This window comes from Propithecus coquereli, unplaced genomic scaffold (assembly GCF_000956105.1).
Source record: "Propithecus coquereli isolate 6110/MARCELLA unplaced genomic scaffold, Pcoq_1.0 Scaffold39, whole genome shotgun sequence".
Lineage (NCBI taxonomy): Eukaryota > Metazoa > Chordata > Mammalia > Primates > Indriidae > Propithecus > Propithecus coquereli.
In genome coordinates, this window is record NW_012149618.1 from 5,924,531 (window position 1) to 5,938,505 (window position 13,975).

The window sequence follows — 13,975 nt, forward strand, 5'->3', positions numbered from 1 at the left end:
CTGTTGAGTAGGCTAATCTTCAGGGAACTGAGTCTACATTGGATATAATTGTTCCCAAAGCTTTATTTATTTTTTCTCTTTATCTAGAATTTCTTTAACTCTCAAAAATTTTGGGTGTTATATTCTTATTTTGAATTAAGAACTCTAAAATTGTGTCTGATTTTCTCTTTTGTAGTTGTACTTCAGACTTCTCGAGGATATTTCCATACATATTTATTATAACTCTTTATAACATTTCCAGGAGTTGGGGAAGTATTTATGTTAGTTTCCTATGGCTGCTATAACAAATTACCTTAAGTGTGGTGGCTTAAAAAAACAATACAAATTTATTTTCTCAAGAGTTCTGGAGGCCAGAATTTTGAAATCAGTATCAATCTGCCAAGATCAAAGTGTAGGAGGGCCATGCTACCTCCAGAGGCTCTAGAGGAGAATCTGCTCCTTGGCCTCTTCTAGCTTCTGGTGACTTTCGGTATTCCTTGGTTTATGGCTATATCACTCCAGCCTCTGCTTCTGTGGCCACATTCTCTTCTGTCTGCAGTCAAATCTCCCTCTTCAAAGGATATAGTATGTGCTTATATGTAGGACCTACCCTGATAATCCAAAATAATCCTCCCATCTCAAAATACTTAATTTAGTCACATCTATAAAGTTTTTATTTTATTTATTTATTTATTTTTTTGGCCACATAAGGTAACATTTACAGCTTCTAGGGATTAGGACATGGGTATATTTTGAGAGTCATTATTCTATCTATCACAGTATTATTTCTTAATCTGTGTTTTATCGGTGAAGAAACTTGATTAATTGTGTAAAGTTCACAAAGGTAGAATCGACCTCTTCCTCTCTCTTCCTCTCTGAATGTATGTTTCTCTACTACCTACCTTCTTTTAGAAAATAGTAATATTCTATGTATAACTAGATTTATTATACAGCAGTGTTTGGGGATACTCTTTCTTTCCTTTTTTTTAGGCTTTTTATTTTGAAATAATTATAGTCACATGTAGTTGTTAGAAATAATAGAGATCTTGTATACCTTTTACTTTGTTTTTTTCCTGATGGTAACATCTTGCAAAACTGTAACACAACATTACAACCAGTATATTGGCATTGATACAGCCAAGATACAGAACAGTTTTGTTGTAAGGATTCCTTAATGTTGCCTTTTGCTAGCCACACACCCATCCCCTTCCATGACTTCTGACAACTACTAATCTGTTCTCTATTTCTGTAATTTTGCCACTGGAAAAATGTTATATAAATGAAATTATACAGCATATAACCCTTGGGGATAGGATTTTTTCACTTAGCATAATTCCCTGGAGATTCATTGAAGTTATTGTATGTATCAATAATTTCTTTTTTCTTTCTTAGTATTCTGTAGTATCCTTAGTATTCCTGGGTCTGGGTATACCCATTGAAGGTTATTTGGGTTATTTCTAGTTTTCGGGTGTTAGGAATAAAGCTGCTATGAACATTTGGGTACAGGTTTTTGCATGAATGTACTTTTTTACTGCACTGGGATAAGTATCCAGGAGCATAATTGCTGGGCCATATGGTGGTTGCATAGACAGACACATGGGTTTATTTCTGAACTCTGAATTCTATTATTTCTGAACTCTGAATGAATTCTATTCCATTGGTTTATATGTTTACCCTTATGCCAGTACCACATTGTCTTAATTACCATTGCTTTGTAGTAAGTTTTGAAAACGGGAAGTATATGTCCTACTTTATTCTTCTTTTTCAAGATTGTTTTGTCTATTCTGAGTCCCTTACAAGTTCATATGAATTTTAGAATCAGTTTGTCAATTTCTACAAAGAAGTCAGTGGGAGAGCTGATAGTTAATGATTTTTAATATATTCATTGAGTTGTACAGCTAACACCACAATTAATTTTAGAACATTTTCATCACCCCAGAAAGAAACCCCATATCCATTAGCAGTGACACCTCATTCTCCTCTCCTCCCCCCTCTCCTTTGCCCTAGGCAACCACTAATCTACTTTCTCTCCAGATTTGTCTGTTCTGGACATTTCATATAAGTGGAATCATACAATATGTGGTCTTTTGTGACTGGCTTCTTTCACTTAGCATAATGTTTTCAAGATTCATTCATATGGCAGCGTGTGACAATACTTATTTTTAATGTTTGTATGTTTTCTTTAGAGAAATGTCAGATCCCTTGCCTGTTTTTAAATTCGGTTATTTGCCTTTTTATTATTGAGTTGTAGGACTTCTTATATAATGCTAGATACATGTTTCTTATCATAGATGATTTGCAAAACTTTTCTCTTATTCTTTTCACTTTAAATACAGTCAATCAAAAAAATTATATCTGAAATCCTGCTGAACTTACTTATTAGTTCTAGAAGGTTTGGGGGGATAGATTTCTTGGGATTTTCTATGTAAACCATCATGTCATTTGCAGATAGGTACACTTTTACTTCTTCTTTTCTGTATGAATTTTATTTCCTTTTTTTGCCTTCTTGTAGTAGCTAGAACTTCCATTACGATGTTGAATAAGAGTGGTAACAATGGACATCCTTGCCTTGTTCCCAATGATAGGGTGAATGCATTATGCATTTGGTTTTATATCATTGAATGTAATGTCTGCTGTAGGTTTTTTATAGATACTCATTATCTAGTTGAGGAAGTTCCTCTTTATTTCTGTTTTTTCTGAGAGTTTTTCTTAGGAATAGGTAATGAATTTTATCAGATGATTTTTCTGTATTGATTGCTATGATCATATGATGTTTTTTCCTTAGCTTGTTAATATTATGGATTATATTGATTGATTCTTCAATATTAGACCAGCCTTGCATTCTTGGACTAAATTCAACTTTTTATATATTGTTGAATTCTTTTGCTAATACTTTGTTAAGGATTTTTGTGTCTATATTCTAGTATTGATCTTTAGTTTTATTCTTTTTTTTTTCTCTCTCTCTCTCTCTTTTTTTTTTTTACACAACATGAACTTTTAAATTTTTATTTTTTTATGCTGTCTTTTTCTGGTTTTTGCATCACAGTATTATTAACTTCATAAAATGATTTGGAAAGTGCTCCCTACTCTTTTGTTTTCTGGACGAGATTGTGTAGAATTGGTGTTAATTCTTTAAACATTTGGTAGAATTCTCTAATGAAATGATCTGGGCCAGATTTGTTTTTCAGAAGGTTTTAAATGTGAGTTTAATTTGTTTAATAGTTACAGGGCTATTCAAATTATTCATTTAATTTTGAATGAGTTGTGTAAGTCTGTGCTTTTGAAGAATCGATCCATTTACACATAAAGCAGGCCTCCTCATTACAGCTGGGCAGGGCTGGGAGTTTCAGCTCCTTTCTAGGCCTCAACTGACACGACTGGGGTTGGGGTTGTGAGGTGAAAGTCCTGACTCCCTACCAGGCCTCCTCTAATACCACCCCAGTGGGTGTCTCATTACTGCTGGGTGGGAGTGGGAATCTGGGCTCTCCAGGTGGTCTCCTCAGGCACTACCTGGCAGGGGAAGGGGGTCTTATTACCACCTGGCAGGGAAGGAAGTCGGACCTCTGGTATCACCCTTGCCAGTGCAGGGGCTGGGGGACATCTGGGAGGCAGGTTGGGGCAAACCTTACAGCTTGGTGAGGGTGGAAATTTAGTCTCCCCACTTGGCCTTTGCTGTCATGTGTGGAAGCAGGCCAGAGTTTTTCCTGTGGTGTTGGCTGGAGTGCAGGTTATTGTCTAAAAGTTTTCTGCCTCACTATGCTGCTCTTTTCTTTGTTCATTAAGCAGGGGCTTTTTTTTTTTTTCCTTATTTTGTCTTCCTCCATTGGCATTTCTGCATTCCTGGCTTTTTTAGCTCATCATCTGTGGTATGAGGCAAAAATGAAACCTGGGGAACTCACCACTGTGTTGTTCGATGGGCTCCTAGGTCCCTAGCTGGTCTACCTTCTTATCTTCACCTTCAGAGTCTTCTTAAGTTTGTTTTATATGTGATGCCCAGGGCTTTTAGTTGTATAAAGTGGGGGCAGTTAGGAAAAAGTACATCTACTTGATCTTGCTAGAGGTGGAAGTTGGACTAGGATTGCTTTTTAATGGAATAAAACAGACAGAAATTAAGATGCATGAATTGTCCAGAAAGACACACTTAAGTTAGTTTTGGGTTCGTTACTTGGAAGTGACAACTATTTCTTAATTTCTTCAGAGATTATTTTTTATGTCTTTGTTCAGTAGAACCAAACCTTCTTTAGTTTTAGATCTCATAAGAAGCTTGACAATTCAGTGAATTAATTTATTTCTGCATTTAGATATAAATTCATAATAAATCTAAACTTCTGGTTTAGTATGTGGCAGAGAAAAATTTCTCTTTGTGAAAGATTAGTTTTATGGAGGGCAGTAACTTAGTTTTTTTTAGTGGTTGTCAGGATCTTGAAGCTGTGGATCCTTATCAAAAAGAAGAAGAATGAGGCATAGTGGTTAAGATCTATGTAAGAAAACTTTTGAGTCTGAAATGTTCCAAAAAGATTGCTGGGTGTTTTTGGTGGAATAGTATCTAGAGCACTTTTCCTGGTTATCTAATTCTATGGGGTTTATAGCTTTCATTGGTTTTATTTTATGATTTTGTAAGTTGTGAATAATAGACAGTAATACAAATTATTCTTGTCCTTAAATATGCAAAGGAATTTTGTTGATTGGAAGTACAGTTGAAATATGGTTGATTTCTTTCCTCTTTTGTGAAAGAAGCTGGTTTTGTTTCTCTTAAGCAAATTCATTTCAATATTCCCCATTGGGTATATAAGTGTCTGCTCTTTGGATTCTCTTCTCAACCAGTTGGAACATATTTGTTCCCTAATGAATTAAGGAATTAATTAAAGTCATAGACATATGTTGATTTTGTATCTGTATGAGAGACACAATGTTATCTTTTTTGTTTTAGTTATCTTTAACAGCTTGAATTCTAAATTTAGCTTGACTAGGCTTCACTTACAGCTGTAACACTTAACTCTTGTTGTGATTTGGCCAGGGAATTGTAATTTTTAACCTGTTTACTACTATAAAAAGAGGTTATCATGCTGTTTTCTTTCCATGGTTATTGTGAGAATTAAAAGCGATGTTACAAGTTACACACTTCTCATAGTTCCTCATATATCATAAGAACTCTATGGTTTATTTATTTATTTATTTTTTAATTTATTAAAAGCATCATCCTTGCATAGGGGCCATGCTAGTCTTCTCTGTATGGTTCCAATTTTAGTATATGTGCTGCTGAAGCAAGCGCTTTGTTTTATTTTTAATTAGAAGGCTGTGGGCAACTAATTTTACCTTCCTGAAACTTAGTTTCTTTATCTGTTAAAAAAAAATGACATGGAATTGTCACTTAGTTGTTAGGTCGTAAATTTCATTAGCAATAATTGTAAAGAGTGGAATGAAGTAACTGACAATAGTTGCTTTTGGAGGGGATGGCATTTTTAATATGCAGTGACCTTGCTGCTCTGAGAAAGGAAAATGTAGAGTTTGATCTAGTAAGCCATTCATTAGAACAGCAGCGTGGTCATTCAATTCAGTAAACAGTGATTGAGAAGACCCTGCTCTGCCTGGCTTTGTACTAGAAAGAAGCATTAGGGTTGGAAATGTGGCTTAACAGGGTAAGAGAATTTTTATTATCTTTCTGCTTTCTCTTTCTTTTTTTCCTTTTTGAGACAGAGTCTCCCTCTTTCCCAGGCTAGAGTGCCATAGTGTCAGCCTAGCTCACAGTAACCTCAAACTCCTGGGCTCAAACGATCCTTCTGCCTCAGCCTCCCAAGTAACTGGGACTACAGGTGTGTGCCACCATTCCTGGCCCATTTTTCTATTTTTAGTAGAGACGGGATTGTTACTCTTGCTCAGGCTGGTCTCCGAACTCCTGGGCTCAAGTGATCCTCCTGCCTTGGCCTCCCAGAGTGCTAGGATTACAGGCGTGAGCCACCATGCCCGGCCTATCTTTCTGCTTTAAAGCAATTTGGAGGGTAGGTTCTGTTAGATGGAAGGCTAAAACTGCCTTAAATATGGGAAGTAATATAAATAACTGTGAAGGACCTTGATAGATGTGGAGAGAGTAGGAACCAGAAAGGGCCAGATTTTGTTTAACCTAGAAATAACTGTTGGGGGTTTCAAGGGCAATTTTTGGGTGAGTTGGGAGGTGGGGGTGATCAAAGAAGAGGGAGACGGCTCAAGGTTATGTTATTTGAGTTGACCTTTTTCTCTGACCCTCAGTATTTTACAAATGTTTTACTTAAGGGGTAGCAGGTGAAAGCGGGTGGAAGTGGAGTAGAATTGGTGAAATGATTGAGTTAGAAGAGGGGATCCTTAGAGGCTGAGAGAATTTAAGTTTCCCAGGAATTAGCCTGGTCCAAGGGAAGATGTTGGCTTCCTGTGTGTTGTATAATTGGAGCAAATTGGGGGATGGTTTAAGCCAAGGACATTCCCAGCTACTGTTAAATTAGGATAATGAAAATAAGCATCAATGCAAAGTCCACTTTGTGAACCATAAAGAGCTTATGTATAAATAGATACCTACATTTATAACTGAGTAACATGCATTTTGATGTAAGGAAATTAAGTCCTACTGTAAACAAAAGCAACAGTCTGCTCAGTACAAATATGTTTTAAAGTTTTTTGCAAAATAAAATGGTCCTTATAATTTGGCATCACGATCCAGGGAGTGAGGAGAATGTGATCATGCCTGCGTTCTTTCTTTAGGAAGGTCTTTGGGTTCCTCTAGCCATCTTTGAAACTTGAATACACTGTGTGTTACAGACTGTGGGGAAAGGAACTGCTCTTTACCCATTTCTCTTTGGGTTGGATGTAGGCTCAGATTTTGTCCTTGCTGCTCATATTCTGACTTAGGGTGTTGCTATCAGGGAGAAGCAGAAGCTCCAAGGACCCGGCCAGTGTTAACATTTGAGTCTCCATCTCTCCCTGGAACCTGAGGGGTGGCACACATATTGGGCTCTCACTTCACTCTTCTGACATTCCTATTCTAAGCACTACAACCAGCGCAGTTCCCTGGCTTCCTGAGTTGCCTGTGAATTAATCCAGTCAGTACTGGAGTGTTTCAGTTCCCTGGGCCCATTATAACCTGTTAGTACCATGAACCATCTGACTAGTCCAGTGCACTGTTCTCAAACTCTGCTTTCTCTTTTTTCTCCCATTTGTCACCTTCACAGGCTGAAAGACAGAGTTGAGATTCTCTTCTGGGAAGCTGGCAACAAAAGGAGGATATGATATCTTGCGTTCCAGGGAAAAATAAATTGTGATGCTACTGAACCCATGGGCAATTAACAAGACAGTTTCTAGCTACTGAATGTGCTTTCTGAAATCAGGACTGTAAAAGCTTTGGGTAAGTCTGTGTAATGGTTTCCAAGTTTATGGTTTTTATCTTGCTTCATGTATCTGAACACAAAGCTTTTTAAATTGATCATAGTTGTTCCTGTTTATGTGGTGTTGTTGAAATGTTCTAATGCTTGCTCCATAACCTTTTCATTATAAAATAAACATTTATTTCTGTTGAAGAGATCTAAGTTTCCTGTTGATAGAAAATAAATTGGTATATTTCTATCAAAGAACAAAACCCAGCATTTCTGTTTGGCATTTGGTCATGTGATTCTTTTTGAATCTTTATGTTGCAAATTAGGCACCGTTTTGTTTAGAGTCTAGAATATTAAATGGAATGTGTTCTAGAGTTCAGTCTGTACATTTTCTGCTGCATGTAGTAACTGACTTTTATTTGACTCTAGTAGGTCACGTAGCAACTTACGTGACACCATTAGCTGGTATCCCCCTTTTGGAGCAGTGAGGGCTTGGGAGGTGGGAGCATTTATCTCTGTGAGTAACTCTGACAGCTGATTCTGGCCATGTCCTTTCCTGTCTCTAGGCTCATGATCTCCATCTGCCCAGTGTCCATCTGAAATTCCTGGCTGTTGCCTTCAGCTTTAATTTGGCCAGAACTGAATTCATTCTGAATCCCATATTTGATTTCCTTCCAGAATATGTCTGTTACTGTCTATTTGATTGTCCAGGCTTGAACCGTCATAGACAATTTTGACCCCTGTTCACCCCAAGCCTTTTTTCTATTGCTTCTTCTTTCTTAATGCTTTTGATTGTTTCCCCCTTATCTTTATACTTACATTATTTCAATAGTCTACTAGTTGGTTTCTAAAATAATAGCTTCTATTTATTGTGCATGTGATATAATAAAGAATATATTTGGTCTTTGTCCCTGGTTCCTGACGATGAGCTTCAAAAACCCTTGGAATTTCCTGAGTGATGGAAGTATCTTTTGTTATTCATAACAAAAGAGTCCCTTTGACCACACCTGAGTTTATGCTAATGAGGTGCCTGATGTGCCCTTAGATAGTTTCAAGGGAGAAGCTGTCTACATCAGACAGACCAAGATTAGAGGGTTGGGATTTTAGCTCTACCCCCAGTCTCTGGGGAGGGAGAGGAATTTGATAGCAAGCTCAATCACAGGGTCAGTGATTTAATTATACTTAGGTAATGAAACCCCATAGAAAAGCCCTAGAACAGTTGTGAACACATTGATGTGCTGCAAGAGTGACGCCTGGATTTCTTGGCGAGAGAGCATGGAAGCTTTGCATCCCTCTACTGTCTTCCCCGGACTTTGCCCTGTGTGTCTTTTCCATTTGACTTTACCTGAGTTTTATTCTTTATAACGAAACTGTGATTCAGGTTAGTGCTTCCAGTGATTTCTGTGAGTTGTAGAGAATTACTGCACCTGAAGGGAGGTTTTGGGAACCCCTGAATTTGTAGCCAAGTCAGACATTAGTGCAGATAGCCTGGGGATTTCTTTTTTTTTTTTTTGAGACAGAGTCTCACTCTTTTGCCTGGGCTAGAGTGCCGTGGCGTCAGCCTAGCTCACAGCAACCTCACACTCCTGGGCTCAAGTGATCCTACTGCCTCAGCCTCCCGAGTAGCTGGGACTACAGGCATGCGCCACCATGCCGGCTAATTTTTTCTATATATTTTTAGTTGTCCGATTAATTTCTTTCTATTTTTAGTAGAGACGGGGTCTCGCTCTTGCTCAGGCTGGTGTCGAACTCCTGAGCTCAAACAATCCGCCCACCTCGGCCTCCCAGAGAGCTAGGATTATAGGCGTGAGCCACCGTGCCCGGCCTAGCCTGGGGATTTCTGAGTAAGCACAGTCTTGTTTGGGACCTTGCTTTATAGCTTGTGGGATCTGATGCCAACTATAGATGGTGTCAGAACTAAACTGAATTGTAGGACACCAAATTGGTGTCAGAGCGCTTACCCTTTGTCAGGCATTATGGTGTGTGTGCTACATGCATTATTTCTTGTTACACGCACCAAGTGGGTTACGACCTGGTTTTCTCATTCTTGTTTTACCCATAGAGAAAAGTGCAGTTATAACTGCCCAGGGTCACAGAGCAAAGAAGTGATGAACTCAGTGTTTTCTGATTTTAAAGCCCTTTACTTAACCCTTTATGTTGAGCCAACTGCCTTTCTTTCTCTGGATGTTACTACCCTTCTCTAATCTGGCACTTGTGGACTAAGGACTGCTTTTTCTAAGTTAAACTTTTATCACATCATTTTTGAGCTCAGAAACTTCCAGTTACTATTACTGCAGAATAAAACCCATAATCCTTTTTTTTCCCTAAGGTTTTGCTGGGAGTTTGTGACTCTCCCAACAAATTGGGTCCCAGGCAGGAACGTCGCAAGAGATGGAAATAAAGGAGACAGAGACAAAGTATAGATAAAAGTGATGGGGAAATCAGGGGTTTTCCAGCATTCCCGTGAGCCAGGAGGGCACGAGTAGAGTCCCGCATCAATATTTATTCTTTCAGCAAACAATTATTATCAGTCACTGATTTACATGTACATATCATGAGTTTAAGTTTCAAGGTCTCCCAAAGTAACAGTAAACTAGCTAAGTATACACAAGTTAAAGATAAAATTGTGAGTCAGCAGTAAAGTGTATAATCTAAATGGGAACCAAGAGACTATGTACTTCTTTCTACTTTATCTAGTTACTCATTTACTGAGACATGAACTCAGGAGAGAGATAGGAACATTGCCTCAGGCTTAGAATAGCAAACTGCTCTTATCTGCTGGGCTGACATCCTTTGATCATTCTCTCCACCTTCAGATTACAAGCTTGAGTCCTGGGTCCATTTGCAGACATCCAGGCTGTGGCCCTCAGACTTTAAGGTGGGGTCCGTTTGCAGACATCCCTGATTGGTGGAATGTCCCCCTCAAGGTCGAGCAGCTTTTGCTCAGTGAGCTGACATGTCCATGGGTTGCTCTTTGGCAAAGTCCTGTTCCACTCCTGGGGTTCTCAACCCTAACCCTCAACAAGGTTTTTTTTAATTTCAGAATATTACAGGGGTAGAAATGTTTTGATTACATGTTTTGCTTTTGTGCAGTATGAGTCAAAGTTGTAAGTGTGCTCATCACCAAGGTAGCTTGCATTGTACCTGTTAGGTGTAAATTTACCTGTCCCCTCCTCTGCCCTCCCACCTACTTGGTTTCTGTTGAGTTTTACTACCATATGTGTACACGGGTGTTGATTGATTAGTTCTAATTTAATAGTGAGTACATGTGGTGTTTGTTTTTTCATTCTTCTAATGCTTCACTTAGAAGAATGGTCTCTAGTTCCATCCAGGTTGTTACAAAAGGTATTAGTTCACCATTTTTTATGGTTGTATAGTATTCCATAGTAGACATATACCACATTTTATTAATCCACTCATGTGTTGATGGGCACTTAGGTTGATTACACATCTTTGTGATTGTGAATTGTGCTGCACTAAACATTCAAGTGCACATGTCTTTTTGATAGAATAACTTTTTTTCCTTTGGGTAGATACCTAATACTGGGATTGTTAGATCAAATGGTAGGTCTACTTTTAGTTCTTTGAGGGATCTCCATACGGTTTTCCATAGAGGTTGTACTGGTTTACAGTCCCACCAGCAGTGTGTGAGTGTTCCTATCTCTCTGCATCCATGCCACCATGTTGTTTTGGGACTTTTTGATACAAGCCATTCTCACTATGGTTAGATGATATCTCATTGTGGTTTTGATTTGCATTTCCCTGATGATTAGAGACTTTGAGCATTTTTTTCATATGTTTATTGGCCATTGTCTATCTTCTTTTGAAAAGGTTCTGTTCATGTCTTTTGCCCACTTTTTTATGGGGTTGTTTGATATTTTTCTTGCAGATTTGTTCGAGTTCTTTGTAGATTCTGGTTATTAGCCCTTTATTGGATATATAGCATGCAAATATTTTCTCCCATTCTGTAGGTTGTCTATTCACTCTGTTGATTGTTTCCTTGGCTGTACAGAAGCTTTTTAATTTAATCAAGTCCCATTTGTTAATTTTTGTTGTTGCTGTGATTGCCTTTGGAGTCTTCTTCATAAATTCTTTGTCTAGGCTGATATCTAGAAGAGCTTTTTCAACATTTTCATCTGGAATTCTTATAGTTTCATGTCTTAGGTTTAAGTGAGTTGATTTTCGTGAGTGGTGAGTGGCGGATCCTGTTTTACATGTCGCTATCCAATTTTCCTAGCACCTTTGATTGAATAGGGATTCTTTTCCCCAGTGTGTGTTTTTGTCTGCTTTGTCAAAGATCAGATGGCAGTATTAGGGTGGTTTTATATCCAGGTTCTCTGTTCTGATCCATAGATCTATGCCTCTGTTTTTGTACCAATACCATGCTGTTTTGGTTACTATAGCCTTGTAGTATAGTTTGAAGTCTTTTAAAGTGATGCTTCCCGATTCATTCTTATTGCTTAAGGTTGTTTTGGTTATTTGGGGTCTTTTCTCATTCTGTATGAAGCATAGAACCATTTTTCCTAGATCTGTGAAAAATGATGTTGTTATTTTAATGGGGATTGTATTGATTCTATAGATTACTTTGGGTAATAAAGACATTTTAACAATGTCGATTCTGCCAATCCATGAGCATGATATGTTTTTCCATCTGCTTAAGTCCTCTGCAATTTCCTTCTTCAGTGTTTCATTTCATAGTTCTCCCTGTAGAGGTCTTTTACCTCCTTAGTAAAATATATTCGTAAGTATTTTATTTTCTTTGTTGTTATTGTGATAGGTATTGAGTCAAACGCATGCTCCTTAGGCAGCCATTTAAGGTCCACCAGAGTCCAACAGGCTTAAATTAATACTGCTGTCCCAGTCTTTATATAGTACAAAGAAAACAAACTCCTACTGTGTTTCTTGGATGGGCCACTCAATCTGTATCTCCAGTGAATTGCATTGGAGAGGGAACTGTCTTTTTGTTACATGTAAAGTATAACCGGAAAGTCAGAATTTATGAAAAGAATGTTATTATAAAAATAGCAAATGCTGACTGAGTGAGTAGTACAGGTAATTAAATGTTTCTGGGGTTCAAAAGAGGAAGAGCTTCATGGAGCAGTTGTATTTTTGAACTTGGCCTTGAAGAGGTGGTAGGATTTTGAGAATTGTGACTGGGGAGAGGACACTTCTACTCAGAAATAACATAAGTAAGAAGGAATGGAGGGGATTGTTGGGCATCCATTGAAGGTGGTGTTGATGGCAATGAATAGTTTACTGGAGCAGACCTTTTCTGGAGGCAGGGTCTACTCCCTGTCCCCAAACAAGTCTTGAAAGCTTCCACATATTGTTTTAACTAATTGAACTTGTACTTGTGCTGAATCTTTGTTCTTTGAAGCTAGAGTTGTTTGGAATGAACCAAAAGCTATTTTAGGGCCAACCTAGGTGATAAGGTTGGGTGACCATGTTGGTTAATACCAATTTTACTTAAAAATAAGATGTGGTTATAATTAAGAATTACTTTTTTTTTATATGTTACCTGAGCTGACCAAAGGAAATTTTAAACTGTAAAACTTCAAAAATATTTTTAGTAGTAGAACATGGGAATAAACATATTCAAAGTAACCTGAATATTCAAAGTCTTAAGGAGGTAGCATTCTCTCAGTTGGGTAAGTTTTGGTAAATATATATTTTTAAAAAGTCTTTATTGTACATGAACTCACATCATTATACCCAATCTGTTGGTATCCTATAGGGTTAGAATCTCTTCCTACCCCCCGAAGCATAATAGTTTGTTGGTCATCTGGGCCTCTGTTTTTAAAAACAAACAGCAAACTTTAAATGATTTTTGCTTAGAAAATCAATTTAAGTATTATATAAGTAACATTTATACATTTTGGAAAATATATGAAGAACAGCTTAAAATCACATTACTCAGAGATAGTTGATAACCTTTATTTTTATTATGCTACTTTGGTTTGTGTAGTTATACTATTTTGTAGCCTAGTTTTTCACTTAATATTATATTGCGATTTTCCCATGTCATACATTTTTTTGAAAATGTTTGCTATTATTATATAAACATGTAATACATATCATACATGTAGATTTGTTATTTTTATTTTATTCCTTTAAGTAAAAACAGAACCATTTACTTACTGTTTTATAAGTTGCTTTTTTCATGTCATGTATCATGACTAGCTTTCTAAATGACAGCTTATATTGGTGTGCAGTTGGCCCTCTATATCCATATGTTATTCACCTATAGATTTAACCAACCAGGATCAAAAATATTTGGAAAAAAATTGTTTCTGTGCTGAACATGTACAGACTTTTTTCTTGTCATTCTTCCCTAAACAATACAGTATAACAACTATTTACATAGTATTAGGTATTATAAGTAATCTAGAGATTTAAAGTATTTTGGAGGACATGCATAGGTTATATGTAAATATGATGTTATTTTATTAATATATAAGGAACTTGTGCAATTGTGGGTTTTGGTATCCTTGAGAGGTTCTGGAACCAGTACCCCATAGTTACTGAGGGATGACTGTACTTCATTTTTTAAGTAGCTGCATAATATTCCATTATATGGCAATGCCATAATTTAGCCATTTCTCTGTTGATGACATTTATACTACTTCTAATTTTCACATATGAATAGTGCTTTAGTG

The 13,975-nt window shown here is 37.2% G+C and overlaps 1 long non-coding RNA gene across 1 annotated transcript in view; it reads left to right on the plus strand.

Annotated features, from left to right (window-relative positions):
- LOC105816857 overlaps window positions 1-13,975 on the plus strand; it is a 102,422-nt gene that overhangs the window by 8,137 nt on the left and 80,310 nt on the right. Inside the window, exon 2 of the long non-coding RNA XR_001137811.1 lies at window positions 7,179-7,351. This is a non-coding gene — a long non-coding RNA (uncharacterized LOC105816857). The remainder of the gene's footprint in view (window positions 1-7,178; window positions 7,352-13,975) is intronic.